The sequence below is a fragment of the Anolis carolinensis genome, unplaced genomic scaffold (assembly GCF_035594765.1).
Source record: "Anolis carolinensis isolate JA03-04 unplaced genomic scaffold, rAnoCar3.1.pri scaffold_15, whole genome shotgun sequence".
In the NCBI taxonomy this organism is placed as follows: domain Eukaryota; kingdom Metazoa; phylum Chordata; class Lepidosauria; order Squamata; family Dactyloidae; genus Anolis; species Anolis carolinensis.
In genome coordinates, this window is record NW_026943826.1 from 2,956,181 (window position 1) to 2,963,680 (window position 7,500).

Consider the following 7,500-nt stretch of genomic DNA (forward strand, 5'->3'; position numbering starts at 1 on the left):
TATTCTTCCTCCACCTCCTCCTATTCTTCTTCCCCTCCTTCTACTTTTTTCTCTTTCTTCTCCTCTTTGCAAAGTTGGCCATTGTGGGTCTGTGTCCCAAGTGTGGTCCAGATCTATTGTTGGCTGCAGTGCTCTCTGGATGGGGGTGAAGTACTACAACTCCCATATTCCTGGGGCAATTGTCCCAAAACATCTGTCAGTATCCACAGCAGGCTATGTTGAGTCTTTGTGCCAATTGTGGTCCAGATCCATCATTGGCTGGGTTCAGTGGTCTTTGGATGTAGGTGAACTACAACTCCCATGTTCAAGGCCCATTCCCACAACCCCCTGCAGTATGTTCAGTTGGTCATGAGGCTTCTCTGTGCAAAGTTTGGTCCTGGTCCATTGTTGGCTGGGTTCACTGTTTCTCTGGAGGCTGGTGAACTATAACTCCCTTTTCCCCCAAACTTGTCCAATATGTTGTATTGGTTATGGGCACTCTGTGTGCCAAGTTTGGTCCTGGTCCATCATCGGTGGGGTTCGAAGTGCTCATTCATTGCAGGTGAACTATAAATCCCAGTATCTACTCCTCCCAGATGTCCAGGCCAATTCCGCTCCAAACCCCCTAGTATTCAAATCTGGGCATATCGGGGATGCATGGCAAGTTTGGTCCAGACCCATCATTGTTTGGGTTCATAGTGAGTTCTGGGTGTAGAATCATAGAATCATAGAATCATAGAATAGTAGAGTTGGAAGAGACCTCATGGGCCATCCAGTCCAACCCCCTGCTAAGAAGCAGGAAATCGCATTCAAAGCACCCCCGACAGATGGCCATCCAGCCTCTGCTTAAAAGCCTCCAAAGAAGGAGCCTCCACCACGGCCCCGGGGAGAGAGTTCCACTGGTGAACAGCCCTTCTCACAGTGAGGAAGTTCTTCCTGATGTCCAGACGGAATCTCCTTCCTTTCCTGTAGTTTGAAGCCATTGTTCCCTTGCGTCCTAGTCTGCAGGGCAGCAGAAAACAAGCTCCCTCCCTCCTCCCTAGGACTTCACGTATTTGTACATGGCTCTCATGTCTCCTCTCAGCCTTCTCTTCTGCAGGCTAAACATGCCCAGTTCTTTAAGCCGCTCCTCATAGGGCTTGTTCTCCAGACCCTTCATCATTTTAGTCGCCCTCCTCTGGACGCTTTCCAGCTTGTCAACATCTCCCTTCAACTGTGGTGCCCAAAATTGGACCCAGTGTGATTCCAGGTGTGGTCTGACCAAGGCAGAATAGAAAGAGGGGGAGCAGGACTTCCCTGGATCTAGACGCTATTCCCCTCTTGATGAGGCCAGAATCCCATTGGCTTTTTTAGCTGCCGCATCACATTCCTGGCTCATGTTCATTTTCCTCCCCACGAGGACTCCAAGGTCTTTTTCGCACACACTGCTGTCAAGCCAGGCATCGTCCCCCATTCTGTCTCTTTGATTTCCATTTTTTCTGCCGAAGTGAAGTCTCTTGCATTTGTCCCTGTTGAACTTCATTTTGTTAGTTTCGGCCCATCTCTCTAGTCTGTCAAGATCGTTTTGAATTCTGCTCCTGTCTTCTGGAGTGTTGGCTCTCCCTCCCAGTTTGGTCCCGTCTGCAAACTTGATGATCGTGCCTTCTAACCCTTCGTCTAAGTCGTTAATAAAGATCCTGAACAGAACCGGGCCCAGGACGGAGCCCTGCTTGTGGCACTCCACTTGTCACTTCTTTCCATGATGAAGACGACGCCTTGGTGAGAATCACCCTTTGGGTTCGTTCGCTTAGCCAATTACAGATCCACCTAACCGTAGTTTTGTCTAGCCCACATTTTACTAGTTTGTTTGCCAGAAGGTCGTGGGGGACTTTGTCGAAGGCCTTACTGAAATCCAGGTGTAGGTGAACTACAACTCCTCTACATTCCCCAGTAGGATTCACAGGGCTCTGACTTGATGCAGGGTGAACTACAACTCCCACCATGTGGAGCCAATCCCTAAACTCCTCCAAGTAAGTTTAGTTGCAGCTCAGTTCTGCTCTGTTTGTTATGCAGAGAGATTTGAAAGGGAAGGGCAGTGGGCGGGGCCATGCAAATGCCACACCAATGGAGAACCCTGGGATGCCTGCCTGTGGTGGAGGAAAAAGCAAAATCTAGGATGAAATGGGTCCCCAAACGAAAGCATTCCTTGGGTGGTGGGACGTAGAGTTTGGGAAGGACATTGGCAGGGGTTGGGCTACATGTTCATGGTACTCGCTGTAACCAAAATGTCAGTGGAAAAAAGTAACTTGGTGGCTCCTCAGCACTGGGAATTGGAGCCTGTTTGTGGGGACCAGAGGCTGTCTGTGTAAGCAGACACCCGTTCCACATACACACATACGGGTTTTCACTTTTATTATGGACTAGCTTGGGGACCCGGCGGTGCCCGGGTTATTAGTAGACAGCATTGAGTTGTTTGGGGATGAGAGGAAAAATCACTTAAGTTTGGTCCAGATCTGTCATTGGCTGGGTTCAGTGCTGTCTGTATAAGGGTGAACTACAACTCCCAGAGGCAAAGGTCAATCACCCCGAAACCCTGCCTGTATGCACAGTTGGGCATGATGAGGCAGTGTGAGAAGTTTGGTCCAGATCCGAAGTCGGCTGGGTTCAGGGCTGTCTGGATAAGGGTGAACTACAACTCCCAGAGCAAGAAGTGAGTGAAGCTACGTGGTCCATCCTCCCCCAATTGGCCCCAGGACGGCTAGGGGTTCATGGGGGTTCTGTGTGCCAAGTTAGGTCCAGTTCCGTCACTTGTGGACGTCGCAATGACCTGTGGGAGCCGTAGCAATTGAAAGTACTACAAATCCCATCATCCATGTTCCATCCTCCCCCAATTGGCCCCAGGATGGCTAGGGGTTCATGGGGGTTCTGTGTGCCAAGTTAGGTCCAGTTCCGTCACTGGTGGGCATCGCAGTGGCCTATTGAAAATACTACAAATCCCATCACCCATGGTCCATTGTCCCACGAATGGCACCAGGGCATAAAGTGCATCATGGGGATAAAGTGTGTCGAGTTTGGTCCAAATCCATCATTCCTGGCATGACCCACATACATACAAACATACAAACCCACATACATACAAACATTCACTTTTATTATATACTAGCTTGGGGACCCGGCGGTGCCCGGGTCATTTGAGAAAGGCCTTGTTTGCCTGTGTTCCAAGTGTAGCCTCTATCCAATGTCAGGTGGGTTCAGTGGGTGCGGGTGAGCTCCAACTCCCATCTGCAAGTCCCATCGTCCAGTGTCCATCCCCCTCCAAACAGAGCCAGTATGTAGAGTAGGTCATGGGGGCTCCATGTACCATGTTTGGTCTTGATCAGTCATTTGTGTGGGTCGCGGTGCTCTCAGGAAGTGAGTGAAGGTATTGGAAGTCCCATCGTCCTCCAAACTGCACCTGGGTGTAGAGTGAGTCCTGGGTGTTGTCTGTGTCAAGTTTGGTCTTGATGAGACATTGATGGGGGTGGGAGTGGTCTTGGGAAGTGAGTGAACATACTGCAAGTCCCATCATCCAAGGTCCAAGCTCTTTCAAATCTCACCAAGATGTAGAGTGGGCCATGGTGGCTCTATGTGCCAAGTTTGGTCTTGATCAGTCATTGGTGGGGGTCACAGTAGTCCCAGGAAGTGAGTGAAGATAGTGCAAGTCCCATCATCCACGGTCCCTCCTCCCCCAAACTGCACCAGGATGTAAAGTGGGCTACCCTGCACGTGCGTGTCAAGTTTGATACAGTTTTGTCATTCATGGGCATCACAGTGGTTTGTGGGAGGTGAATTGGATGAATGTACTGCAAATCCCATCATCCTTGGTCCATCCTCCATCAAACTGCTGCAGCATGTGAAGTGTGTCATTTGGGATCTGTGTGCCTGGTTTGGTTCAGTTCTGTCATTTGTGGTAGTTGCTGTGGTCTCAAGAAGTGAGGGAAGGTACTGCAAATCCCATCATCCTTGGTCCATCCTGCCCCAATATACATCAGGACGTAAAGGGGGCCACAGGGGTTCTGTGTGCCAGGTTTGGTCCATTTCCATCATTGGTGGGCATTGCAGTCGTCTGTGGGAGTTAAAGTGTTTGAAAGTACTGCAAATCCCATCATCTGTGGTCCATCCTCCCCCAAATGGCAGCAGGACATAAAATGCATCATGGGGGTGAAATGTGTCAAGTTTGGGCCAGATCCGTCATTTCTGGTGGTCTCAGTGGCCTGTGGAAGGGTCGGCCAATCAGAAAGCTGCCACATACCCAGATACATACATACAAACATTCACTTTTATTATATATAGAGATAGAGATATAGATATAGATATAAATATAAATAGATAAAGATATAGACATAGATATTGATATGATTATTGCTGTTTTGACAGCCTGCATCTCCGCAGAGCAGGGGTCCTCAAACTTTTTAGGCCAAGGGCCGGTCCACAATCCTTCAGACTGTTGAGGGGCCGGATTATCATTTAAAAAAAAAATACAAACAAATTCCGATGCACACTGCACATGTCTTTTTGTAGTGCAAAAACAACAACAACAACAACAACAATGAAAGAACAATACAATATTTAAAAATAAAAACAATTTTAACCATCATACATTTATTAGGATTTCAATGGGAAGTGTGCTCCTGCTTCTGGCCAATGAGATAGTCAAGTTAATTAGGATTGTTGTTGTTGTTGTTGTTGTTGTTGTTGTTGTTGTTGTGTGCCTTCAAGTCATTTCAGACTTTGGGCGAGCCTAAGTCTAAAATTAATTTATTCATTATTTATTTATTTACTACATTTATTTACTACATTTGTATCACACCCTTCTCACCCCAAAGGGGACTCAGAGTGGCTTACAAATTATATGTACATACAATATATTATATTATTAGCATAGCACAATATTAGCATTATATATTACTATATTGAACTATACCACTATACTGTAATATTATTAGTAATATTATATGTAATATAGAATATATAATTACTATTATTATATCGTATTATTATTAGAGTTATATTGTATTACATTATAATATTATTATCAATATTATATGTACATACAATATATTATATTATTAGCATAGCACAATATTAGCATTATATATTACTATATTGAACTATACCACTATACTGTAATATTATTAGTAATATTATATGTAATATAGAATATATAATTAATATTATTATATCGTATTATTATTAGTGTTATATTGTATTACATTATAATATTATTATCAATATTATATGTACATACAATATATTATATTATTAGCATAGCACAATATTAGCATTATATATTACTATATTGAACTATACCACTATACTATAATATTATTAGTAATATTATATGTAATATAAAATATATAATTAATATTTTTATATGGTATTATTATTAGTGTTATATTGTATTACATTATAATATTATTATCAATATTATATGTACATACAATATATTATATTATTAGCATAGCACAATATTAGCATTATATATTACTATATTGAAATATACCACTATACTGTAATATTATTAGTAATATTATATGTAATATAGAGTATGTAATTAATATTATTTTATGGTATTATTATTAGTGTTATATTGTATTACATTACAATATTATTATCAATATTATATGTATATACAATATATTATATTACTAGCTGTGCCCGGCCACGCGTTGCTGTGGCGTATGGGAATTCTTTGTTAGGTAGGTGGAATAACAGTGAATAGCTTTGTAGCCTGAAAGCCTGGCCATTTTCTTATGGGAATCCTTGTTTGGTGAGGTGGAATAGAAAGGAATAGGCTTGCTGCTTGGAAGGTTAGGTAGTTGCCTTTTAGGGGGGTAGAATTGTAATGAATAGCCTCGGTGGTTCAAAGCCTGGGTGCTTGCTACCTAGGGGAAATCTTTGGTTGGTCAGTTTCAGAGTAGTATCACTGTTTCAAAGCCTGGTCGCCTTTTACGAAGGTTAATCTTTTATTGGTGTGGTTGAATTGCACTGAATATCCTTGCAGCTCCAATGTCTGGCTGTATTTATTATTTTGTATTTTATATATATATATTACAAAATATAGAAAGCATGGCACATTGCCTGTTGTGGGTTTTGGCCTTTTTTTGGTGTTGTGATTGTGTTTTTTGTGTGATTGTGTTGTAACTTACTGGAGGCAGGGATGATGGATTGTGTTGCCAATTTTAGAGTTTGGGGGGTGTTGGGTTTTGTTGTTTTGTGAGTCGCCGTGATGCCAAAAGCCTTTTATATATATAGACTAGCTGTGCCCAGCCACGCGTTGCTGTGGCGAAGTCTGGTGGTCTGGGAAATAAACTATTGAGGAATTGGTGGTAGTTAAGGTAAAGGGTAAAGGTTTTCCCCAGACATTAAGTCCAGTCGTGTCTGACACTGGAGGTTGGTGCTCATCTCCATTTCTAAGCCGAAGAGCCGGCGTTGTCCGTAGACTCCTCCAAGGTCATGTGGGATGACTACATGGAGCGGCGTTACCTTCCCGCCGGAGCAGTACCTATTGATGCACTCACATTTGCATGTTTTCGAACTTCTGGGTTGGCAGAAGCTGGAGCTAACAGTGGGGGCTCTCTCCGCTCCCCCAATTCAAACCTGTGGCCTTTCGGTCCAGAAGTTCAGCAGCTCAGCGCTTTAACACGCTGCACCATCAGGGGATATTATTTCCTAAAGGTTGTGAATATACAATATTTCTGATTGGTTTTTTTTGTTTGTTGGAGGCAAGTATGAATGCTGCAATTAGGAAAAATGATTAGCATGTAATGGCCTTGCAGCTTTAAAGCCTGGCTGTTTCCTCCCTGAGTGAATTTTTTGTTGGGAGGTGTTAGCTGGCCCTGATTGTTTCCTGTCTGGAATTCCCTTGTTTTCAGAGTGGTGTTGTTTGCGATATTTTATGTGCTTCTACTGTCTGTGGCCCTGAGAAAACAGGATTTGCCAGACTTTGATGATGGGAATACTTTGTTGGGAGGTGTTAGCTGGCCCTGATTGTTTCCTGTGTGGAATTCCCCTGTTTATTTACTGTCCTGGTTTTAGAGATTATATTGTTCTGCATTATTCTATCCCAGTAATTATTTCATATTAAAGAAGAATCTCACTTATCCAACATTCGCTTATCCAATGTTCTGGATTATCCAACGCAGTCTGCCTTTTCATAATCAATGTTTTTGTAGTCAGTGTTTTAAATTCATTGTGATATTTTAGTGGTAAATTTGTAAATACAGTACAGTAGAGTCTCACTTATCCAACATAAACGGGCCGGCAGAGCGTTGGATAAGCGAATATGTTGGATAATGAGGAATTAAGGATAACCCTGTTAAACATCAAATAAAGTTATGATTTTACAAATTAAGCACCAAAACATCATGTTAGACAACAAATTTGTCAGAAAAAGTAGTTCAGTACACAGTAATGCTATATAGTAATTACTGTATTTATGAATTTAGCACCAAAATATCACGATATATTGAAAGCATTGACTACAAAAATGCGTTGGATAAT

The 7,500-nt window shown here is 42.8% G+C and overlaps 1 protein-coding gene across 1 annotated transcript in view; it reads right to left on the bottom strand.

The window, feature by feature from the left end:
- LOC134294527 (cilia- and flagella-associated protein 251-like) overlaps positions 1 to 7,500 on the bottom strand; it is a gene marked incomplete at its 3' end in the record, with an annotated part of 15,939 nt that overhangs the window by 891 nt on the left and 7,548 nt on the right. The window lies entirely within an intron of this gene.